This window comes from Petromyzon marinus, chromosome 35 (genome assembly GCF_048934315.1).
Source record: "Petromyzon marinus isolate PM22_M1 ecotype Great Lakes invasive population chromosome 35, UKy_Petmar_22M1.pri1.0, whole genome shotgun sequence".
NCBI lineage: Eukaryota > Metazoa > Chordata > Hyperoartia > Petromyzontiformes > Petromyzontidae > Petromyzon > Petromyzon marinus.
In genome coordinates, this window is record NC_133701.1 from 4,310,130 (window position 1) to 4,335,877 (window position 25,748).

The 25,748-nt window shown below is 50.7% G+C and overlaps 1 protein-coding gene across 12 annotated transcripts in view; it reads left to right on the top strand.

Moving 5' to 3' along the window:
- LOC116948983 (receptor-type tyrosine-protein phosphatase delta-like) overlaps positions 1 to 25,748 on the top strand; it is a 614,820-nt gene that overhangs the window by 244,618 nt on the left and 344,454 nt on the right. Inside the window, exon 1 of one of the 12 annotated variants that reach the window (XM_076071862.1) lies at positions 18,140 to 19,290. The exons of the other annotated variants lie outside the window; for them this stretch is intronic. The gene's annotated coding sequence lies outside the window, so the exon portion shown is untranslated. Of the gene's footprint in view, positions 1 to 18,139; positions 19,291 to 25,748 lie in introns of those variants that run through there. 12 annotated transcript variants of the gene reach the window in all.

Below are 25,748 nucleotides of genomic sequence, written 5' to 3' on the forward strand. Positions count from 1 at the left end.
AAAAACGATAGTCCCACGTAGGTGTTAACGTCTTTTTGAAGCACCCTGTGTATTGGGGGCCTCCTGTGTTTTATCTCGGTGAGGTCTGGGACCGTTTTGTTGTTGTTGTTGTTGCCTAGCCCAAACTTGATACATGGGACTTCGATAATTAATATCATGAATATGTACAGTATTTATATTTATTGACTTGCTTACCTTTTCTCTATTTACACGCTTTCATTTAACTCATTGTTGTATCCTCAAATCTTGTAACTCAATTTTAACCCACTTCCCAATGTGGTATCGGCTAAAAAAACTTGGTATAGTTATGTCATATTGATGACAATACTATATTCGATCATAAAATATATATTTAAACATTCTTTTGTATATGTTATGTTTCGGCTTGGGTCTAATTGTCCACGGTAAACGTTGGCTGTAAATCACTACGGTTCCTTACGTTATGGCAAGCTTCGGGGCCACAACCTGGAGTCGTGGAGTTCTTCCATTACTAGTAAATTTCTTAAAAGCGTGTTTAAAAAAAAGGTTTTTTTAAAAATATTACTTATTTATACTCCTATCGGTTTTTTTTTTGTAGTGTTTGCTGTTGTAACTTGCTGACCCCCGTCCCTACTGGACATCTGTTAAAAAAGAGCTTCAAAGCTCATCGGATTCCCCCTCCTCCAGTCTAAATATACATTAAAAAATGATTCTGAAGAGGCATCTGCCCGAGAGATGGGAAACGGTGATTGGAGAATGGGGCTGGGAAGCGTGATTGGGTGGAGGAGTGGAAGCATAAAGGGCCCACGAGTGGAAGATACATTCCGCTGATACTGCCGTTGAATGATCAGTCTGCTCCACCTGCGGATATAACTCGACCTTAATGAAAATTATGGCAGCTGGTCCTTTAATAAAATATCACTTCGTCTGCCGTGCAATATCGAGGCGCTTTACGTTTTCACGTGTTTTTTTTACGTGTTATTCGTTCGTAGTAGCGGTCCACACCTCCTTCCCCTGGTGACACTACTCTACACTACTATACATTACTATACACCACTATACACTACTATACACTACACTACTATACACAGACTCTAGCTCTTCCTGGGGAAGTCCCAGGCGTTCTCAGGCCAGCCGAGCGACATCGTCCCGCCAGCGTTTACTGGGGTCTTCGCCCAGTGGCACGTGCTGCTTCTGCTGCCCGGTAGAGTTCCAGGGGGAGTCTATCGGGGGGGGGGGGGAGGGGGGGTGCATCCTTGCCAGATGCCCGAACCATCTCAACTGGCTCCTCTCGACTCTGAGGCTCTTCCTAATTAGCGAGTGTACTCTTCTAACGAAAACAAAACCATCAAAAGAGAAGGGGAAATAATATCGCTCGTATACACGCACAATAACATTGGCAATTGTACAATAATAGTTTCATAAACTGTGAAGCGCGGTGATTTTATATGGCCTAATGTCATATGTATGTAAACAAAAAAGAATGATTATGATATAAAGTTGTCTTTAATTCCAGCCAGGTTCTGTGCAGCGATTCCACTCTCCCCTGGCGACTCGATGAGCCGTCATGCATCAGGGTTGCGATGCAGTTCAACTATCCATTCCTTTTTTAATATTGTGGTGACTAGCTTCCAACAGTGAAGGGTCGGGTCAGGTCAACCTATTGCATTCAACGTATACAATGTACAATACGGCAAAAGAGCATTGATTATTATACGTGCGGTCTAAAGAACGACTATGAATCGATGAATCAATGCATCACCACATCTCTACTGCCTACAAGACACCGCATCTCGCCGGGTTACTCATCATCATCATCAACATTAGCCATGATCAACCCACTGCTGGATGAAGCCTTCCGCAATTCGTTGCCACCTCTCAATCCTGCGACGTAATCAAGCGACGTCACATCAAGCAACGAGCGCACTCTAAGACAACCAGAAGGCTCTTAGCGAGTGAGTTCTAAAATAAATGAAGGGGATTTGTTTTCATACGTGGGTTGTGTTCTTTCTTCTTCACCACGTTGATTTGGTTTGGGCTAATTAATCGTAGATACGCTCCAGGCGTTCAGTTTCGGGGGGGGGAGCATCGCCCCCTCGTGCCCCCCCCCCCCGCAAACTCCACCCCCCCCGTGCAATTGGCCCAAATAAAATAATTCAAAAGGTGCCCATCACGATGTGATTTCTTCAAAAGGATCATTTGCAAATGATCTTTTTTTGTGTTTCTAGAAAGAGCTTTGTGCGAAGGTGTCAAATTCCTCACAGACCAATAACACGGTTTTGCATATATCCTGAGACGTGTTTTGCAAACCAAAACCATCGCGTGGGGTTTCTTCACAATGTTCCGTGGGATTTCAAAGCTTTACGTGGGCCGGCCTCTGCCATGAGCGTTTCGCAAAGCCTGCGGAACGTGATCTTAATGAAATGAAATAAGCAAATAAACCGTGGTTCGTGTCTCGTGCCTTACGCGCTCAGACATACTACCCCCCCCCCCCCCCACAGCTAATTAATTACTCATTATATGCCTCCTCGCTGCACTGATGCACCGGCCCCTGCTCTGGAGAAGGCATTAATGTCGCCAGTGGCTGGAGGAGTTATCTTTGCAGCCCCGCGTCTCTCTTGGGAAATAAAGGCTGGGAGCCAGGGCTGCAGGTAAAGCAGGGCAGTAGTGAGAGATTCCTGCTTGCTCTCACCCCTCGCTTGCTATTCCTGCGCCTGCCTCAATCCGAGTCGAGCTCGCTCTCTCTCTCTCTCTTTTGGCTGTCACTCACTGCGTCTCTGTTGTTTTTACTCGCTCTCTGCACCGCTGTCATGAGGTCATTATCAGCGCTCGGTCCATTCTCCCCGTCCGCTCTCCTGACTCGCTCTGGACATTCTTCCTCGAAATGTTCTCTTTTCAAGTGAAACTACCTTCACAAACACCCACTAAGCATCGCTTCACCACACCACGCAAATTCGCCCCTCACGTCCACGTCATATGCAATACGCCGTTTTCATTCTTGTAAAATAAAAAAATATTCGAGTCATATCTTTCGCACGATTCACATACGTTCTTTTTATTTATTGATCTCGCTTCTCCTGCTTGGACAGCCCCTCTTAGAAGGTGGACGTCCGCTTTCCTGCACTTAGTTGTTTGCGTCTGCAGCGCTTTCTTTTCATGCACACTGTGCATAACATCCAGACTATTTCCACTCACAGTCGTCTCGAAGCCCTGCAGCGATTGAAATGAAACCGTGTCACTGGGAATCACACAACCCCACCGCCACCCCCATTCCCTTTCATCCCCTTTTCGATGCAGCCCTCTGAGATCACAGGGCTCAGGTCTCACATCCCCCAATGCGTTGTCTATAAAATTCACGTTGAACATAGCGCGTGGGGGAAATGCGAGACATTGCGCGGCTTAAGTCGCTCAAGATCCCATCCCCCTCACCCAACGGCCCCGAGGAGGGACGTTAATCGTCCACGTACGTATGTTGAACTTCTTTCGCGCCGTACGTCAGTCTACGCGAGGCTACACGAGTGGTCCCGTTGCTCGTTCGCGTTCGGCGCTGTGGCTCTCTGCCCGCTGGCGTGGCTGTCCAGTGCGCAGGCGGTGCAACTGCACCGGAAGCCCACGGGCAGGAGTGGGAGTGGGAGAACTCCGTGCCGAACACGCGAGGCCACTGCTCCTGCACCCCGTGCGTGCGCTGGGTGTGCATCGCAAGTAGAATAGGCAACCGTGCCGGAATCTCTCTCTCTTTCTCTCTGCCAAGTTGGTGCTTAGTGCTGGCGGGTTGGGGCGGCGGGGGTGGTTATGATGCCGAGCGGCCAACAATAAGAGCCATTTCCTTCGAATTCGGTCTAAAAAAAATAAAAATACTCAACATACTTAATACACCAAGAGCCACAATGCACGCGAATAGCAACACGAAGTCGTCTCGCAAGAGCCGCACGCGGAGCCGCGGCTTACTGACCCCTGGGCCAGGAGAAGGGGCCAAGCATTCCCCCCGCGTACTGCCACTTTAGAACTTTTAGTTGCTGTCCTACGCTACCTGCGTACATACTGTGTACCAGTGACGTGCGGTGAGGTCAATGGCTGGGGAGGCACTGGCTCGTGTCAGAGCCAGATTCACACACTGAGGGGGGCGTGTCCTCACTGAGGGGGGCGTGTCCTCATTGAGGGGGGCGTATTAGACACGCCCCCCCTCAGTGAGGCAGATGTGATAGCTGCCTCCCCTGGTGGTTTTTCAATGCAGTTTCATAACGAGACCAGCGAGCTTAAATATATTTATAAACATACGTGAAATAAGTTTCCTGGAGTATGAAAGGCGAGGACATGAAATGGAAGGGGTCTACAAACATTAAATTGGTGACATACTGAGATAGTAACAGGCACCCTTATTGCCCGCGCTCCATCCAGTTACTGAGGGGTTGTACAATCAGAGGGGAGGCTGAGCACGTCGCTGCCTCACCTCTCGTCTCTTGCTGTATTTGCAGCGGAGCTCCGCAAATTTGTCGATTTTGACTATAAAAATGATTGGAATCGTACAGAAAATGACATTTATAACACAGATCAGTGGAAACATCTTAATATTTATTTTATTTCATTCCTTTTTTAACTTTTCGGAACAGCTATTTTCACTGGGGTATGACAAGTGAGGCTCTGCCTCCCCCTGCCTCCCCTGACCGCACGTCCCTGGTGTGTACATTGCGACTATGCCGCCGTCAGCGACGCGAAACCTATACTCTATACAGTACTCAGCGTTATACGAGCAATTATATTTATCGTGAAAGGGGTATTATATATTTTTGGTACCTATTAAAAGTGGAAAGGGGGGAGCAGTGAAACGGTGGAGAACATCATGATCTCGGTGACCCGGGTTCGATACCCATCTACGGCTAATATCAGGGGAGAGTGATTTATGAACTACCCCCAAGCCCCCCCCCCCTCCCTTTACCCCTCCCCCCTCACCAATGCGCAATGTTCAGCATGGTGAAGGAAGTTCACACAACGCCCCACGATTAACACAACACGGGGAGCCCTTCATCCAGAAGTGGATTAAATACACATGTGCAACGGATACCAGTACAATTAGGAGTGCAATTAACTCACGGTTCGGGCAATAATTGGATGGGGGGGGAACTAAAGCAGAAGTTGGGGGTTTTTTTTAACAGGAAATGCATTGATTGCCTTGTACACTGTTGTACTTAAGAGTCTTCTCGGCCATATCCGCTAGACCTCTTTAGAGAGAAAAAAACCCTGTGATGTCAAATTGTTCGTCCATTCGAGTTACCTACGAGTTTTAAATGTTCTTGTCGTGCTCTCAATTGCACTATTTCCATGGCTGTTAGCAAAAAAAATAAGCGCTATTTATCTTCGACAAAAGAAGCCACATGCAATTGGGGTAAGTCAGCTCGCGAAGAGTTTGTAATGTTAAATGCAATCTTTGTTAAATACACGCTCCCACAATCGCGTGGCATTACAAGGTCACGGCTTCCATTCCACCGATCAGTGTACGAGCGCGTGTTACGCTGAACGCACGGACACGCATGTTAAACACACACACATGTTAAACACACACTCATGCACACACAGCACGTACAGACTGATGGGGCAAGTGCTGTTAGCGAGCGTCTGTCAGGGCCAGTGGTGGGTGACCAGTGGTGGGTGACCAGCACCACGCCAGTGGCAATGTTTACTACACACCCCACCAGGTACTCATTTGAGGCTGATTCGACCTAGGGGAGGCCCAGGACCGGGACCGGTTCAGATAATGTTGGCCGTGAATGGGAATCAAACGCTAGGTTCGTAGCGCAGCTAACCGCTACACCACCGCTCTCCACTAGAGGCTGGTCACACATGATAGCTCGTCACGTTTGTTGATTTGCGATATGCAATGCATCGTCGCTACCTCGTGACCCCTCCATCCTCTGCCCCCCCCGTACGAGCACCGGAGCGAACATTTAAATAATCAAATAAATCACCTTGCCCAATTAATATTGCGCTTGACAAGTGACATCCTTCCCTGGACACCGTCTCGTTGTCAGAGAGGACCCAATAGTGTAATTGAAAGATTCCTTCATTATAATTATTTTACAATCCTTGTTCTTTTTTTCCCACACAGCGTTGCAAAGCAGCTTTCCTTACATGTACGCGCACAAAGACAAAGATCCCCCGTATAGCCTGAACAGACTGTCGGGGCAAGTGCTGTTAGCGAGCACCTATGAAGGCCGGCACGGCACACGAGGGGGTTGGTGGCCAACACCACGCCCGGCCGGCTTTGTCTCCCAGGTGGCAATGTTTACACATCTCACCAGCGTCTCATTGGAGGCTGAATCAACCTAGGAGAGGCCCAAGACCGGTTCAGATAATCGACACTGGTGATGGCCGTGAGCGGGAATCGAACCCGGGTCGCCAGGTTCGTAGCGCAGCGCGCTAACCACTACACCACCGCTTTCCACACCACACTGGGCCAGTGTGGAGCGACCTGCCAATTGCCGTGCAAGCCCGTCCCAGTGGAATCGTATGACGTACGTGTGACGAGTGAGCACGTGGTGGATGGAGTACCTGTGACGAGTGAACACGTGGTGGATGGAGTACGTGTGACGAGTGAGTCCGTCGTGGATGGAGTACGTGTGACGAGTGAACACGTGGTGGATGGAGTACGTGTGACAAGTGAGTCCGTCGTGGATGGAGTACGTGTGACGAGTAAGCACGTGGTGGATGGAGTACGTGTGCCGAGTGAGTCCGTCGTGGATGGAGTACGTGTGACGAGTGAGCACGTGATGGATGGAGTACATGTGCCGAGTGAGCACGTGATGGATGGAGTACGTGTGACGAGTGAGTACGTGGTGGATGGAGTACGTGTGACGAGTGAACACGTGGTGGATGGAATACGTGTGACGAGTGAACACGTGGTGGATGGAGCACGTGTGAAGAGTGAGTACGTGGTGGATGGAGTACGAGTGACGAATGAGTCCGTCGTGGATGGAGTACGTGTGACGAGTGAGCACGTGATGGATGGAGTACGTGTGGCGAGTGAGCACGTGTTGGATGGAGTACGTGTGACGAGTGAGTACGTGGTGGATGGAGTACGTGTGACGAGTGAACACGTGGTGGATGGAGCACGTGTGACGAGTGAGCACGTGGTGGATGGAGTACTTGTGACGAGTGAGCACATGGTGGATGGAGTACGTGTGACGAGTGAGCACGTGGTGGATGGAGTACGTGTGACGAGTGAACACGTGGTCGATGGAGTACATGTGCCGAGTGAGCACGTGGTGGATGGAGTACGTGTGACGAGTGAGCACGTGGTGGATGGAGTACGTGTGACGAGTGAGCACGTGGTGGATGGAGTACGTGTGACGAGTGAGTACGTGGTGGATGGAGTACGTGTGACGAGTGAACACGTGGTGGATGGAGCACGTGTGACGAGTGAGCACGTGGTGGATGGAGTACTTGTGACGAGTGAGCACATGGTGGATGGAGTACGTGTGACGAGTGAGCACGTGGTGGATGGAGTACGTGTGACGAGTGAACACGTGGTGGATGGAGTACGTGTGCCGAGTGAGCACGTGGTGGATAGAGTACGTGTGACGAGTGAGCACGTGGTCGATGGAGTACGTGTGCCGAGTGAGCACGTGGTGGATGGAGTACGTGTGACGAGTGAGTACGTGGTGGATGGAGTACGTGTGCCGAGTGAGCACGTGGTGGATAGAGTACGTGTGACGAGTGAGCACGTGGTGGATAGAGTACGTGTGACGAGTGAACACGTGGTGGATGGAGTACGTGTACCGAGTGAGCACGTGGTGGATGGAGTACGTGTGACGAGTGAGCACGTGGTGGATGGAGTACGTGTGACGAGTGAGTACGTGGTGGATGGAGTACGTGTGCCGAGTGAACACGTGGTGGATGGAGTACGTGTGCCGAGTGAGCACGTGGTGGATAGAGTACGTGTGACGAGTGAACACGTGGTGGATGGAGTACGTGTACCGAGTGAGCTCGTGGTGGATGGAGTACGTGTGACGAGTGAGCACGTGGTGGATGGAGTACGTGTGACGAGTGAGCACGTGGTGGATGGAGTACGTGTGACGAGTGAGCACGTGGTGGATGGAGTACGTGTGCCGAGTGAGCACGTGGTGGATGGAGTACGTGTGACGAGTGAGCACGTGGTGGATGGAGTACGTGTGACGAGTGAGCACGTGGTGGATGGAGTACGTGTGCCGAGTGAGCACGTGGTGGATGGAGTACGTGTGACGAGTGAGCACGTGGTGGATGGAGTACGTGTGCCGAGTGAGCACGTGGTGGATAGAGTACGTGTGACGAGTGAGGACGTGGTGGATGGAGTACGTGTGACGAGTGAGCACGTGGTGGATGGAGTACGTGTGACGAGTGAGCACGTGGTGGATGGAGTATGTGTGACGAGTGAGCACGTGGTGGATGGAGTACGTGTGCCGAGTGAGCACGTGGTGGATGGAGTACGTGTGACGAGTGAGCACGTGGTGGATGGAGTACGTGTGACGAGTGAGCACGTGGTGGATGGAGTACGTGTGACGAGTGAGCACGTGGTGGATGGAGTACGTGTGACGAGTGAGTACGTGGTGGATGGAGTACGTGTGACGAGTGAACACGTGGTGGATGGAATACGTGTGACGAGTGAACACGTGGTGGATGGAGCACGTGTGAAGAGTGAGTACGTGGTGGATGGAGTACGAGTGACGAATGAGTCCGTCGTGGATGGAGTACGTGTGACGAGTGAGCACGTGATGGATGGAGTACGTGTGACGAGTGAGCACGTGTTGGATGGAGTACGTGTGACGAGTGAGTACGTGGTGGATGGAGTACGTGTGACGAGTGAACACGTGGTGGATGGAGCACGTGTGACGAGTGAGCACGTGGTGGATGGAGTACTTGTGACGAGTGAGCACATGGTGGATGGAGTACGTGTGACGAGTGAGCACGTGGTGGATAGAGTACGTGTGACGAGTGAACACGTGGTCGATGGAGTACATGTGCCGAGTGAGCACGTGGTGGATGGAGTACGTGTGACGAGTGAGCACGTGGTGGATGGAGTACGTGTGACGAGTGAGCACGTGGTGGATGGAGTACGTGTGACGAGTGAGTACGTGGTGGATGGAGTACGTGTGACGAGTGAACACGTGGTGGATGGAGCACGTGTGACGAGTGAGCACGTGGTGGATGGAGTACTTGTGACGAGTGAGCACATGGTGGATGGAGTACGTGTGACGAGTGAGCACGTGGTGGATGGAGTACGTGTGACGAGTGAACACGTGGTGGATGGAGTACGTGTGCCGAGTGAGCACGTGGTGGATAGAGTACGTGTGACGAGTGAGCACGTGGTCGATGGAGTACGTGTGCCGAGTGAGCACGTGGTGGATGGAGTACGTGTGACGAGTGAGTACGTGGTGGATGGAGTACGTGTGACGAGTGAACACGTGGTGGATGGAGTACGTGTGCCGAGTGAGCACGTGGTGGATAAAGTACGTGTGACGAGTGAACACGTGGTGGATGGAGTACGTGTGCCGAGTGAGCACGTGGTGGATGGAGTACGTGTGACGAGTGAGCACGTGGTGGATGGAGTACGTGTGACGAGTGAGCACGTGGTGGATGGAGTACGTGTGACGAGTGAGCACGTGGTGGATGGAGTACGTGTGCCGAGTGAGCACGTGGTGGATGGAGTACGTGTGACGAGTGAGCACGTGGTGGATGGAGTACGTGTGACGAGTGAGCACGTGGTGGATGGAGTACGTGTGCCGAGTGAGCACGTGGTGGATGGAGTACGTGTGACGAGTGAGCACGTGGTGGATGGAGTACGTGTGCCGAGTGAGCACGTGGTGGATAGAGTACGTGTGACGAGTGAGGACGTGGTGGATGGAGTACGTGTGACGAGTGAGCACGTGGTGGATGGAGTACGTGTGACGAGTGAGCACGTGGTGGATGGAGTATATGTGACGAGTGAGCACGTGGTGGATGGAGTACGTGTGCCGAGTGAGCACGTGGTGGATGGAGTACGTGCAGAAATTATGTTGGCCTCTGCCAATGAGAATTGTGATCAAGCTTCGTGTTTTTTTTTTGCCACCGAAAGACGCCGCTGATGCATCGACGGGCAATATGTGGGACCCTGTTGGGGAGTTATTGAATTGAAGATGATTATTGAGGCCACCACTTGGGGTATTTCATTTGGGCAGGGGACCACGGAAAGAGGCAACAGTTGTGAAACGATTTGCTCTGCGGCAGAACAGTCATTTGGAGAGACCATTAGGCCACTGGAGGGACTCGTGATGTTCCGAGGTGATTTCATTTGGGGTCCATCCATAAGCACGCTGTTGATAGCATAGGCGGCGGCACTGCTTGTAAGCTGACAGCCTTAGAAATACGGGATGATCATATGAAATATTGCCGAAGGTATCGTTTGTGATGTATCTGCAGAGAGAAACCCCAGCCTTTGTCTGAGCCAGAGTTGCTCAATTTGGATGTTAGCACCGTATCTTAAACCTGTAAAAAGCTCAAGAGAGAATGAGCGTCAATTGAACTTTGAGTACGCACCTCTAATCTCACGGTATTACAAACCACCTCGCACAAACTCCCTTGCTGAAAGAAAAACACACACGTGGGCTAATAGACAAAAAAAACCAATATACTCTATGTGGAGTTGCAATACTCAACCGGCAGCACAATGCACGGGTGTACAATCTGGTCTGAGTCTTTATGGAGCGCATCCAGGAAAGTGGACCAGTGTTTGTAACCTATACGTGTACATATACGAACCTTTTATAATCAATCCACTGCTGAATGAAGGCCTCTACCCCCCACACACCACGCTGGTCATGGGGCGTCAATTCATCACCGCCGATCAACAGTGCGGGTTGGCGACGGCAGGAAGCACAGACGTGGGAGCATAGAAGTATGGTGCAACAATGCATCTTGCTGCACTGCCGTCTGCTGCCAGCATCGTAGCCACAGCCCCCGCCCCCCCCCCCGGAAGATGAACTTGCGCTCAATCTGACAGGCGTGGTGGTCATCCGTGCTATCACGTATCAAACTCAACCCCTGCTTAAGCTTCAGAGAACTGACGCAATCTAGGCGACCTCTACGTGTGGACTAAACTCACAAGCACCATGGGTCACTTGTAAACAGGGAGGAGAGGGGAAATAATCATTGGAGACCATCGTAGGCATTTTTTTCTTTACAAAATATCAAAAGCACGAACCAAATCGTTCATCTATCGACCGCTGCCTACCTCCATATTTTAGCGATTTTTTTTTTTTACCAGGTAAGGCCCACTGAGCAATATAGCTATTTTTTCAGAAGCGACCTGCCTATCACAAATGATAGCTTAACGAAGTGGTTCATCACGTGGGAAAGTATAGCAGCCAAATACTGTGAGCGTTTGCTTCTAAATGTGGAGGGAAAAACCGGAGGACCCGGATAGATATCCACGCAACTACGGGGAGAACATGCAAACTCCAAATATACAGGTGTTAGTTTCGAGATCGAACCTCCAACCTCCTGCACACCAGGCGACTGCGTTAATGTCTTGCCACTGTGACGTATAACGTGGGGATTCCGCTCAACTCCACCGCTGATATTTTTCTTCCAAGATATATAATAATAATAAAAAAGCTCAGCTATAAAATGCATTATGTGTTTTTATTGATTGCCATAAAAATGAATTCAGATAATTACGCACATATTAATAAGATATCTGTACATGTGTGCGTTTATGTATGCTGGCAGTGCCAGTGCTGGTTGTTAATCGCGGTAGTGGCCGCTGTGCATCCTGTGGGAGATGCATTATATTGCCCCAATAATCTGATTTTTTCGCTCGTCTGGGCAGAATATGGCTCCAATTAATCTGAATAAGCGCATTCTAAAATCTAGCGAGACCGTGAGAGATGGTGATGACTTTGGAGGGGGTGGGGGGAGTTTATTCAGCAGTGGCTGAAAGAAGTTTATGGCAGATTGACGCATTCAAGGGTACGTCTACCGAGGGAGATGGAGTGATGAAATGAGCTTGTGTATAGTTGATATAGGATTGTGAGAGAGGTGGCCATGGCGTTGGGAAAGCCGTCATCCAAGCAAGTGCATAATTATGAAGCATTACGGAAAAAAATATTCTAGCAGTAAGAATTCAGGCACGGAGAGAGTGCAAAACTCCCTCTGGTGAGCTGCAGGATGCTCCTAATTTGGACACGTGGGCGCAAGCGCCGTGTACCAAATCAAGCCACGTGCAGCGAGCTCAGCTACTCGTGTGCGCTGCGTGTTGTATGCGTGCAGTGTGTGTGCGATGGGAACCATCGCCAGCCCTCATCAGGGGAAGTTAAGACCTCGTTCAGGTCCATTTGCAGATGCCAGAAGAGATAGCGCAAGCACTTAAGTCGCAGCAGTAGCAGCAGTAGGCCTCGTGTGCGTGACATAACCGGCAACAACACAGAGAAAGAAAAAAGTGTGGAAGCGAGAATCCTAAAAAAAAAACATTTTCGCAGCCCTCTCTGTTGTCCGGTGCCCTTCTGCGATGCGTGGACGTGCAGGAAATGAATTTCTAAATACATCAGACAGCAGCTGATCCCCCAATTACCTGTGCGGCAGAGAACCGTATCAAAACCCCTCTGTACAGCTGCCCCATTTACATATAGATAGATGGTAGTCTGATATATGGGGGGGGGGCATTTAATGTATTTACGAGTAATGTTTGTGGTCAAATAAAATAACTGGCGAGAAAGCTGTGCTTTGGTTTTAAATATTCCTCTTGCAAAAAAGATATTTCAGTCACAACTGAAAATGTTAAACATCAGATACATCCCTTTATCCCTTTTTTATGTTGAACTGTTTTTGCTCTTCACCAACTTTTACATTCGCGAAGCTTCAGGGCCTTAACGCATTTCGGCATGGGGAAGTTTTTTTTCCTTAAAAATCGCCTTCTGTAGTTACCATTTTTTTCACAATAACTTGCTTGCAAATTGTACGTAACGAGTAAGTTCTAAAATAAATAAATACTACTGCATGTGATATATAAAAAAAACCTAGAGCCATCTACGGCACACATGCGGCTCCGTGCGAGCTTCGTGCGAGCTTCGAGGTCTCCCACCCTCACCTTACCCCCCCCCCCCCCCACGTTTATTCACCTGATGCAATTAAACGCGAATTCTTGCACTTGAGATTCACAACATTTTCAGCAGCAGCTCAGCCACTGCCAATACACACACGCGCGCTCACGTCAACAAACTCGGTGCTCTCTCTCCCGCTCCAATTACGCGCGGGGGGAAGTTCCTTTGCCTGCCAGCAACGACAACAAAAACTCCTGGTCTTTAAGTGCCATACGGTGATTAATGAGACGCTTTGCTCGAAAAGCAATGCCTTAAGAACGACGACGTCATGTTGGACCACTTGGTATATTTTCGCCGTCGGCCCGGATAGTTCTCTGGTGGTTGTCGTGGTTGTTACAGCGCGATGTTAAGAACCGAAGCTCCCAGAAACCCAACAAACTTCATAATGCATCTCTTTTTTTAACAACAACAACAACAACAAAAGGATGCCTCTTCTTTCGCGCGACAGCACCCACGCCTCGTGGCGAGGCAACAGCTGTGGACCCCTCTCTCCACCAGCGAATGTCCTCAACGTGACTTGAAGATCGGGTGTCGTCACCAAGGCACTTCTAATGCAAGCACTACAAATACAAATGTATGAACAACAAAAAACGTTTAAACGATACGTATAACAATGAATTACGGGACTGTCAAATATTACTGTCGATAAATGGTGCATTTCAACACCATATAACATGCACTATATCAACTTTCAAAGTAAATACTCCTCTCAAACCGATTACACTACAGAACAATCCTCCATCAGAAGGTAATTGTCTTACATATATTTTTCCTATCATTATAGAAGACTTCATAGCTTAGGAGAGTAATGGGCAGAGAGAGAGAGAGAGGGGAGGGAAGGTCGTAAGTCTGTACTTAAACAGATGCATGGAGTCGGTAGCACGGATAGCGGAGGGAGAGCTATTAGACAGTGGGAGCTACAGAGGAAGGGGGAGACCCTCCCTCGATGCTCCACTTTCCCGTGCGCGCGGCATGTAAACGCCATCAATAGCTCCCTCGCCGACTGCATCACCTGTTGTAGAAGTTGACCAATAATGTAAATGGGAATTACGTTCAATCAGCATTCGTTCTTCCCCGCCAGCGGTGAGATCGCGCTCCCCCGCGGCAAGGGAGCCGTCCTCTCCACATAAATCTAAAGTACTGTAATTTATTTAACATTCCATCAGCCTGTGGGGTTTCCAGACTAATATCACTCAAGCATTTTGTTTCAACAAACTAAGTCTTGACCGGTTTCGACATTTTTTTGCTGTTGTTGTTGGATATCATCAGACGTATCAGGCTTCGTGGAATCACTCTCGTACGCCCTGGGCTAATCCGCTGCTGGATGAATGCCTCGCCAAGCCCGCCGCCACCGCCACACTTCACGATTGGATTGTGCGAAGGAATTCTAATCCAAGCTAGCGCCCAAGCTGATGTTGTCGGCTTTGCTGTAAAATGTTGCGTGTCGAAGTTATTGACAGGGGCGCTCCGTTCACACGACGGGAGTCCCTGGTGAGTCCAAAGAGCAACAACCAACGTAGCAAAACAAACCCAAAAACCGTCACGAGCAAATGAATGTACGTCCTGATAATAATAATCACCATCATCATAATAATACAGCTTGGTGTTATATTGGCAAGAGCGCTCTGTCTACAAAGAGGCCCTGCCCGACACAACGATGATAATCCGAATATTTATTTATACCGGAAGAATCCGATGAGCTATAAAGCGTTTTTATTCACAGATGTCCAGAGTAGGGTCACAGATGTCCCAGCAGGGATAACAAACGACGCGATAACGGCGTAACAAAATCTCAAGCAATGGATTGACGTCCTCGTCGTAGTGGCTGCTCTGAACGGGTGTTGATGATAGTGCCGCCCGCAACGCCTGCCGGGTTCCATCGACAAGCGGGCGAGAGAGAGAGAGATGGAAGAGGACGAGGCGAAAGACACGGGCAGGCGACTTGCTGACGTCGGTCTATCTCTTTGTATCGTCGCCACGCATAGAGACCTACGTGCGCTGAAATAAGCGCTGAATAAACGGAGGCTGTCCGAGCCACGGCGCAACACGAGTGCATCAATTATGCAGCACGTTTATGGAGTCCAGCGCGTCGATATTCGCACTTGCCATATACAACCACGACTGCTTGCACGGTTACCCGTGTCTGCTTGTGTGTGTGTGTGGCTGGTTCATGTAGCCCGCATGCCCAGTCACCGCAAGCCTAAACAGCTTTTGTTCGGCAAAATAGAGAGGGCTAAACGGGCGCGGCACGGGCTAGATAAGAGATGGAGTGATGTGGTAGAAGAGGATGTCGAGCTGAGTGGACTTGCCGATGAATGGTACCAGCTGTGTCAAGATCGGCCTCTGTGCAGGAGGCTCGTGAAGGACGCTACTGGGCAGTTGGAGGCAGTCGCCCTCCAACAACGGAGGGCGGAGGAGCGACGCACACAACAACGAGCGGAGCGCCGGGTGGCTAAAGCACAGCAAGTTGGCAAACTAGGGGGCACAGGTGGTGCATCGGATAGTCATCCGAGTCAGTCGACGCGTGGCACCTGGGTCTGCCCCGTGAACTCTTGCCGGCGGGCGTTCGACACAGCACGTGGCCTCAACGTGCACATAGCCTGGCACAAGCGCCGTGGTGACATCACCACCACTTAGTGGCGAATGGCGCTTGTTGTTGATGTTGTTGTGTGTCTCTCTGTTTGTGTGGGGATCGGTAGTGTAGCGGTGAGCGCGCTGCGCTACGAACCCGGAGACCCGATTTTGATTCGAGTTCACGGACAACACCGGTGACGATTATCTGAACCGGTCCTGGGCATCCCCTAGGTCGACTCAGCCTCAACTGAGTACCTGGTGCGGTGTGTAAACATCACGACTGCAGACGAAGGCGGCCGGGCGTGGTGTTGGCCGCCCACCCCACGTGTGTGCCATACCGGCCTTCGTAGGTGTTCGCTAACAGCACTTGCCCCCAACATCTTTGTCTCTGTGTGTATACTGCACGCGTGCGTGTGTGTACTGCTCAGAGGCAAATGTGGCCATGCGTGGTGTTGGCCGAGCCGCTCTCCCTCGTGTGCCGTGCTGGTCCTGAATTGACGTTCGTTATAGCGCTTATCCAACACGTCTATATAGTACAACACGTCTATATATAATACAACACGTCTATATATAATACAACACGTCTATATATAATACAACACGTCTATATAATACAACACGCCTATATAATACAACACGCCTATATAATACAACACGCCTATATATAATACAACACGTCTATATAATACAACACGTCTATATAATGCAACACGTCTATATAATACAACACGCCTATATAATACAACACGCCTATATAATACAACACGTCTATATAATACAACACGTCTATATAATACAACACGTCTATATGGTTATCGCTACCAAGGCGGAGTGGCTGGGTTCGACTCCCCGCCGAGGGGGTTCACGTGAGCGGCGAGTGGTATCTGAGACGAGACGTCAGCGATGGGGAAACAAAGAGGGCCCGGGAGAGGTTTCATCCCTTACCACCACCCTGGTGTGCCGTGCCATCCTTCATCCGTGTTCACGAACGGCGCTTGCCCCAAGGCTACACGGGACCATCTCTCTCTTTGGAGACTCTTGGTATTCGGAATTTCACAGCTACGATGTTGTCAAGCCGCCGCTGAACGCGAACATCCCCCGTGCTCCCCCATGCTGAAGCCCCCATGCTGGTTCATTGGGGAGTTGTTTGACCATACTTCACCGCGATGGTTAATACGGAATCGCAAAGAAGGTGGGGGGGGGGGGGGTGCAGGGGGTTTGACCGCATGGGACATCACGAGGCACTGTTGCTGTTGTTGCAACTCAGGTGGCCGGGTTCGCTCGCGCAATGCGCTAAGCACCACTCAGCTACACCAACCCCCGCTGTGTGTATCGTGCAGAGTCTCGGATGTGCCTACGGCCAATTCAGCCAACCTCGTCGAGTCTCGGAAGCTAAGCGAGGCTGAACCTGAATAGCGCTCTGGGCTTGTCGGACAAAATGCGTAACAGGTGCTATAGGCTTTGGGGGGCTAAGCGGTGTCAGCTTAGGGGAGGGTAACACACAAAAGCACAGATGTAGCGTACTTCTATGCTCCCAAGTCTTTCTTTATTGCCGTCACCAACCCGTATACCCACCCTCAAGCGTGATGAAGCACGGACAAATAACCCCGCACGGCGTGGGGAGGCCCTCATTGAGCAGTGGATCGACACAGTGGACTGCGCGCGCGCACTGCTAATCACGAGGCTGTCGATGACATTCGCCGTGAACGTGCGGCAACATCGAAGTGGTCACTGGCGGGCGAACGAGACGACGCGTGATTGATATGCCAGGGCATCCGGTGTAGTGATCAGCCAACAGCTGATACAGTCATGCAGATGATGAGCCGGCCACTGCTGATGAGCCCCATGCAGAGGTAAATGAGACGGGGGGGGGGGGGGACGATGAAACGTGAACTATCGATCAGAGACGATGGTCCAAGGGAACAAAATATTCACTCCGCACGAGATGATGAATCAGGGAACGACCGGTACAACTTGCGAACAGACGAGGAGCCGGGGGAGTATATGATACCGGAACGATGAGCCAAGCAAACAGATGATGTGCCAACAGAGTGATGATGTGCCAACAGGGTGCTGATGAGTCAGAAGAGCGCGAGCGATAAACCAACGAGCAGATGATGATTCTGGCGGCGGGCCAAGGAACGGATGAGTCGTCAGATAATGAGCCAGCATGTAGCTGATTAGTCGGATGAGCCAGCAAGATAATTGAGCCATGGCTCACTTTATCTGTACGGGTCACCGGTAGACCGGGAGGTGGAGGCACGTGACGAGTAGCCACAGCCGTAGCGAGCGGTATACTGGATGTGGTGTGCCGGGCGCGGAGATATTTTCCGTGTCTCTGACCCGGACAGATCCGGCTCACGATAAGCCGTGGAGGAACTAAGGCGACAACTACGAGCCACCTCACAGCTGATGATTCACGGTCGATCTGAGTTAGCGCACAGCTGATGAGTCACGGTAAATGTGAGTTAGCGCACAGCTGTTGAGTGAGATACTGACCGAGCGCAATGCTGATTCACCGGAGCATAAGTCACCTTAACAGCTGATGAGCCACGACGCATATGAGCCAGCACACAGCTAATTAGCACGATGGTGAGCCAGGGCACAACTGTTGAGCCCCGTTCGTACACGAGGCATCGCACAGCCGACGAGCGGGCGCGCAATTAAACGCCTCCCACATCCTCCTCGCCGCCGTCTTTGTCTCGACGCACGCGTACGTGGGGACGTCACGACTCGCCTCGGATCCCCGTTCCATTGGTCCGAAGGCGTCGCTCCACGAGCCGGCCCTCGGAACGCCCCCGCCGCGCCTTGTACGGCGCTGGAGGGCGGCTGCTGCTGCTGCTGCTCCGTGAAGAGCGAAGGGAGAGAGTGCGGGCAGACGGAGACGCGAGGATCGCGGAGGGAGGAACGCGGAGCGCCGAAGCGGCGCGGTGTGTTGTGTTGCGGCGCGGACCCGTCCGGGACGCGTTCCTCATCCACAGTGGAGGCTTGCCAGCAGCGCGCACCAGCAGAGACGGGGATCAAAGAGAAGGAGGCGGTGGGATCCTGCAGAGACTAACGAGGGGGTGGGTTGGGGGGGGGGGCACTGGAGGAAGCAGCAGCACCGACCTGTGCTGGAGTTCAGCTTTAACATCAACACCCCTGCACGTGCAGAATAATAGTGCTGCTGCGACTACTGACTACTCTTAACTGTTCGATATCGACATACAGACACGCGCACGTCTCCCATCATCACGTGGCTAACGCGCCCGGTGGGGGGGGGGGGGCGGATGGGACGAGCACCTCTTTACCTGTGATGATTACGACGACGATGATGATGATGCTGATGAATACGAAGATGGTCGCAGGGATAAGCGAGCGGAGGAGGAGGAGGAAGAGCCAGTGAATCGAGAGAAAGTTTGGCGACGCAAGACGGCGCCGGACGTGATCGAGGCGAGGGAGGTATCTGGAGGCGAGGGATCAGCAGTTCGGCGGGGATCAGACCGGATTACTCGCCAGTCGCTACGGGAGCCGAGCACAAGCTCACTGAGCAACCCCAGAGCCTCGAGGAGGAGCCCACGACGGAATACAAAAGAAGAGCAGCAGCAACACATCCGGACGCGGACGATGCCGGCGAGGCGCGCGGGATCAGGTGAGCGCCCTTGGCATTTTGCAAGTCGGCTCTGGCTCGTGCGCGTGCGGTGTCCTCGCCGCGTGTCTCCAGCAACACCGCCGCCTTCGCGCTGTGCTGTCGCGTGCACTCGGGGCTCAGTGCGCCGCTCGGTGTTTTCTGGAGCACCGTAAGACGGTCTTGTGGTCGGGATTGTCGGCGTAAGGCACTGCCACTCAGGGTACAAGGTTACGCGTAACCGTAACAAAGCAATATTATTGCACATTGCATTTCTATGATCGTGCGGACGACGCCGCAGAAGTCTACGGAGGACAACAATGAGGCGAGATGCAATGTGGCGTGAGCATAATAATTCCCCCGGAACGGCGTCCCGGACTGTCCCGGCTTAAACGAAGCACTGCGCGCACTACAGCACACGCACGCACGTGCGCGCGTTGTGTTATCGTCTATCGGTGATGGTAGTGCACTGGCTGGATGCGAATTTAGAATGCGAGATACCGCCAGCAGTAGGACCAATAACCATCGCGCGCACGTGCACGCGACCATTTCTAAACGCTGAACTTGGCCACCCCTTTATTTAATAATGCGTCTCTCCGCATCAAGAACCGGGCTCAGAGCGGAAAATCGGGTCTGACGAGCTGGCTCGGTTGGGGCTTTTAAACGTCGCCTCCTGTAGCCGCAAGGAGGGGTGGGTGGGGCTGTTTGTGGTGGTGGTGGTGCAGCGCCTGGGATAGAGCGCACCCATCGAGCAAGGCTCGTGGTTAATGCCCGTCCCGAGGATGACTTACGACCCCAGCGCCGAGCCGTAACGCAGCGCGGTGGAGTCGCTGCCGAGACGCGAGCGGAGCGCCCCGACTGAAGGCCGCTAATGAAAGCGGTAAATTTGAGGCGAAGGCTGCACGGAGTGACGGGGCCACGCGGAACAAAGCTGCACGGGGAGCAATCGCGTTGCCGGTGCCTGCACTTTTCGCGGGCAGAGTTGTTACACCCACTCCCCCCCCCCCCCCCCGAAAAGGCAATTTTTATTTCTCGTGACATTTTATTTCCCAGAGCTCAGCCCCGCACAAGCTCCGGCTCGGAATTAATGAAGCGTGCCTCTTCCACGTGTGATTTGAAGGTTCCAGGCGAGGTTGGTCCCACAACTCTTGGCATTCGCTCGGAGCTGGACATCCCGGCTGTTCGTAGTACCCGACCGCCCGGGGTCTTGCTTGTTCCCGGTGCGTTTCGCGAACGCTGTTCAACAACAAAAATAAATTCGCTGCGGTGGCCTTCTCTGTTTTTTGTGGTGATGAGATCTGAGCCGACGCGGTTCAGGCGGTTTGCTGGTTGGAATTGACGCGGGTCGTTCCTTCACGAGAAGTGACCTCTAACGCTGCCTTGCCCTCTCCCTCCCCTAGTCTCAACCTGCTCCTGCAGGGGCCCAATGTGATTGCGCTGGGGGTTTGCCGCACGCGCGATGTGCCTGTACGCGCTGTCTCCCGTCGCCGTGCCTCTCATCAGCAATTGCGTCCCCGTGGCCACCGCGTTCAACGCGGGCGTGTTCACACACTTCGGAGAGGGTCGTTTTGTTTTGTGTGCGTATGCGTTGAACTTATTTCGCACCGTCCGTAGCCAACCGCGCGCTGATCGGAGGTGTGGGCGAAGGTTCCAGGCGTGATTGGGTTGTGTTTCCCACTACTGACAAAGTGTACGTACACACCATGTACACAGCGTATACATAGCCGATTGCAATGTGTACATCGTCTCTGTAACGTATGTATACCGAGCCTGTTCAACGTAAATATAGCCTAAACATATATACCATGTAACATAGTAGATATAAACAGGCACACTTGATACCTAATACGAAGCGTATGCACGGAGTAAAACACATATACGTTTACGTATACGCATAAATAATTGCTTATACAAACTATAGAACATACATTATACTGGAGCCGTGTGTTTACTGGATGGATGGCGGTGCGTGGTGATCGAACACACTCCATAGACGCGCGTATCACAATCTGTGTGTGTGTGTGGTCTCCCTGTTGGTATGCGTGGCTGTGCGTGTCCGCTTTCTTTGTGTGGGTGGACGAATAGTATCTTAGCAATGTATTTTACATTGCACGGAAATTTCTTCAGAATACAACCGGCGTGCTTCGGGTAAGCAACACTGCATTCCAAGCGTGCTTTTTTTTACTTAATTGCTCTCCAGCTTTCACACAACGTCACGTTGCTGCACGTGAGATATATATAGATAGATAGGCAGACGTATATATGCAATCTTGGGATATAAATGCAATCGTAAATGTACTGCGTCGGCCAATATACCCAGGCATGTTGTCCAAATCCGAAATAATAAAAACGTATGTTTCCCAATGAACCCGACGAGAGATGGTGAAAATAGCTGAACCGTGTCTCAGTTTGTCAATATGCCGATGCTATATTTACAATAGATGCCACGATTTAACTCATCGCTGTCGATCTTTAATCTCGGATAGATGCAACGCATCGTTTGTTATCTCCCGCACCTCCGATGAACACGGGTGGCTACGTACGGTGCGAAAGAAGTTCAACGTACACACATTGTATTGTAGACGGTTTTTTGGGTATCCTTTATGTTTTGGTGGTGTAAGTGGTGAGCGCACTCCCCTGTGAACCCGGCCACCAGAGTTCAATTCCATGCCACGGCGAATACCAAGTGGCGAGTGATATCTGAACCGATTGTGTCCACCCACTTCACCACCCCGAAGCGATCATCGCGGTGTATGGTCCAACAATCCCCAAAATCGACACGGGCGAGATAGAGAGACCTTCATCCAGCAGTGGATGGACAACAGCGTGCGAAATATTGTTGTAGACGGTATTAAATAATTGGTTCATTTGACCCATCCGGCCACTAGAGGCCGCTACGTTAGCGGGCATTCAAATATATATAATAAAATCGAATCGCGACTTATTAACAGCGGTTCGTTGAACCGCGACGGGCCCCGCTCGTTATAACAACAGTGAATCCACTGCTGGATGAAAGCCCTCCCTCCACGTCACATACGTCATTGGGATTTGACCATAATTCACCGTGCTCGGTGCCCGCACGACACGTAAGTGGACATCACGGGCGACCTCTCGTACACTGGTTAATGAAAATAGGCAGTAAATAATTAAGCAACTGTCGGAAGCACGTCACAGAGGGTTGCGAACATGTCAACACACACACACACATGTTCCGGGTGCAGGCCGTGCGTGTGCTTCATGAAGGTCCTGACACCCGAAACGTAAATAGTTGATTTATTGTCCAAACGGCCGAAAGTTAGTGGGGTTTTTTTGTGTTTTGGTTTTGCCGCTGCAATACATTTTAACATGTGCAGCATGCGGTGTTACCATCGTCCAAAGCATGAGCTTTTGACATACCTTACAGGCTCACTGCATTGCAATGCGCAGTGGGAAAGCAGCGACGCGTCGAGTTTGACGAGTCTCTGGGTGGGACTAACGCCACGCAGAGAAGCGCGCGCGAGTCCCAATCGACTGCAGTTATTCACACGACGACGTAACGCGCAAGAGAGGACAGGTTGAAGCTACGCAAGAACAACAACGTCCGATTGTTGGGTCCGATCGCAGTGTGGCTACCACCATCGTCATTTAACCTTGAGCTGCTCACGAGCATTCTACATTGCCATGACGGAGGCCAATACATCCATACGGCTACCGCTGTCGTCATGCTATATCGGCGTCTAAGGGATGACGAGCTGATTTGAAATGTCATCGTTGGGGTTAAGTCTTCACCACAGCGCCGTGGTGTTCATCGTTTAAATCAGCGTTGGTCAATCCACTGCCTCAAGCCACCGCTATATCTCAGGATGCTGAGATGTAACCAATTCTATAAAAATGTCGAAAACTCGATGTCTTAAAAGATTGGAAGGAAATCGTAAATCGATTTTTCTTCCATATTCAACGAATTCCATGTTTTTTTGTGTTTTAAACAGTGTGTTTGAATAAGAATGCAATAATTTGTCATGAATAATAAAATATCAGAAATTGTAACAATAAAAAGGCTCACGGGGTAACACGGAATTGTGTTACCTCCCAAGATATATACCGTAAAAGAGAATGATTAATGTTACGGAATAACTATGATGACACACGGGCGATTGTTGAAGGGGCAACACGCAACCGCAAATTTTTAGTCTCCTTTCCAAATGTCAAATAAATTTAAACGATGGTAATATAATACACCACTTTTTTTTTTACAAACGCTGTTATTGCAGCGTCTCGTTTGTATTTGCCCTTCTTCTCCACCTCGTATTGTTTATCGTCTATCCACTGCATCGTTCAGAAATGTCGTATTAAGCCTTGCTTTAAATGTGACCAATTTCACATACACGTCCGTACGTGTCCCTTGTCGTTTAGGATATTATAAATTTTACTATGACATTGTTTGCAACGTGGAGCATATGGACAGTCTATTTGCTTTGGTGATATTCAATCAGGTGTTAATCTATTCATAATTGTCTGTTTTGATTATTTCCTCTCAATCTGTTACGCATGCTCATTGTGCATAAAATTCAATTACGCGCCCGCGTTCTGCATTTATCATTGATCGTGATCTTATCGGTTAAACATCTTTTTCGCATATTGCATTCATTCAATTAAATGCAGCGCTCTCCTTCATTACAACAAAGAATTAAACGGCACAATGTAAAAAAAATAATCTACATCGAATAGACAAAAACCGGCCGGCCGTGATGTCGGGGGCCTCACGAAGGCAAAGGCGCAGCCCTGCAAGTGCGCCCTTACGCCACTGCACTTCATTGCTGGCAAGTGATGAGTCTCCACTCGAGGCAGCTTGCAGAGAAGCTCCTCTCGAGCATATTGGCCTCGCCTTGCGCCCAACACTGGCCAGGCAGCTTTTGTCGAGGTTGGAGGTTTCTCCCACATTTTTACCCCACCACACGCAAACCACCCCATTGACTGGTGCCCTATTTGCCGTATACCGCTTGCCGTGCGGCCAGGCAGCTTGTGCGGTGGTGGAGGTCTGGGTTGGTGCGGGATTTAAGAAGGTTGCCCATTTTTTAAACTGCCGCACCGGTGAGACGAATTGGCGACCGGGCCCCACCTCGACCTCCCTCCGGATTGCGAGCCCGGTGTTGCGAGCTTTCATTAACTCCTCGGCGGGGGCAGTGTCCCGCGATCCACCGTGCTGGCCCTATTAGGTGCTTGCTTAACAGCGCCTGTCGCAACAGGTCCGTTGTGGCTAAGCGAGAGGGGGGGGGGGTATTTGTCTTTGTCTGTGACCACTCCTGGTGGCCTCTCATCCCCCCCCCTCCAGCACACTCGGCTTTCATCGCGAAATTGTGAATTTTAAGTCCCTTCCCTTGAGGGGACTCCTCTCCACGGCACCTGTTCGCTCGCTCGCTCGCTCTTCAATCACATGGCCTCCACACATTAGCGGATTCATCTTCCTCTCGTTAACTCGTTACCGTTATCGGTCACATCTTGCCCCGGGAGTGTTCATCATCGCGATTGGCACCCCCCCTTCTTGTAACACGTTAATTAATTATCCAGGACGAGAGTTGTAAACAATGGCTTTAAATTATCATCTGTATATTAGTAGGAAATCAATGGACGCAATTGATTCCCTTGTAGTGTTGAAGCGGGAACGGGTGTTGTCTCCATTTATTTTATTGGGGAATCGTCGCCTGCTCGTCACCGACAATGGAACTGTGCCACGGTTTGTCGCGAATCCATCACCGCATTCCGTCGGTTAACTCAGTCGCGTGTCAGGCGTGTCAGCTTGCAGTTATGTTCGGGGTCTTCATTTGGGCACGTGCTTTCGCTTTCATTGGTGGCATGGTGTTTAGCAAGATGAAAGCAAAAAATCCATTGTCTCCAAGTGAACGTACAATGTATATTTTGCTTATCAACTTAGTGGCTTTTAGACATTTACTAACCAACAGAACGTGTATAAGCAAAGTCTGGACTGGTTTCAACCTTCTGGGGTCTTATCAGTCAGGCACGCTGAACGAACACTGCTGCCTCGCTTATTTTAAATGGCAGGGCTGTCGGCACAGAAAAAAAATGTGCTGTAATGTGGCATTTTTGGTAAATATCACAGAATTGAGAACTTCAGTGACCTCTTATCCACACTAGGGGGCAGCACCATTCAACTGTTTTACGAACAAAAGCAATTGTCAAACCGATTATTTTAATTCTCACAGATGAAATTTAGCCAAATTTAAGTGCAAAACCAAATTTCGTGTTTGGCGAGATCATCGGCAAGCGAGCGGTCCAGACTCAACACTTGGGGGACCTGGGTTTAATCAATGGCAGCTCACCAGATTTGAACCCACGATCTCTGCCGTGCCAGTTCGGCGCTCTGACCTCGAGCTGCCTGGTCACCTTGACCATCGGCTTTTATATTGGGAGAGAATATATATAAACTGTTTGTCTTCCCTGCCGATCATGACTCATTGCACATCAGTCGTCTGAAATATTTCCTC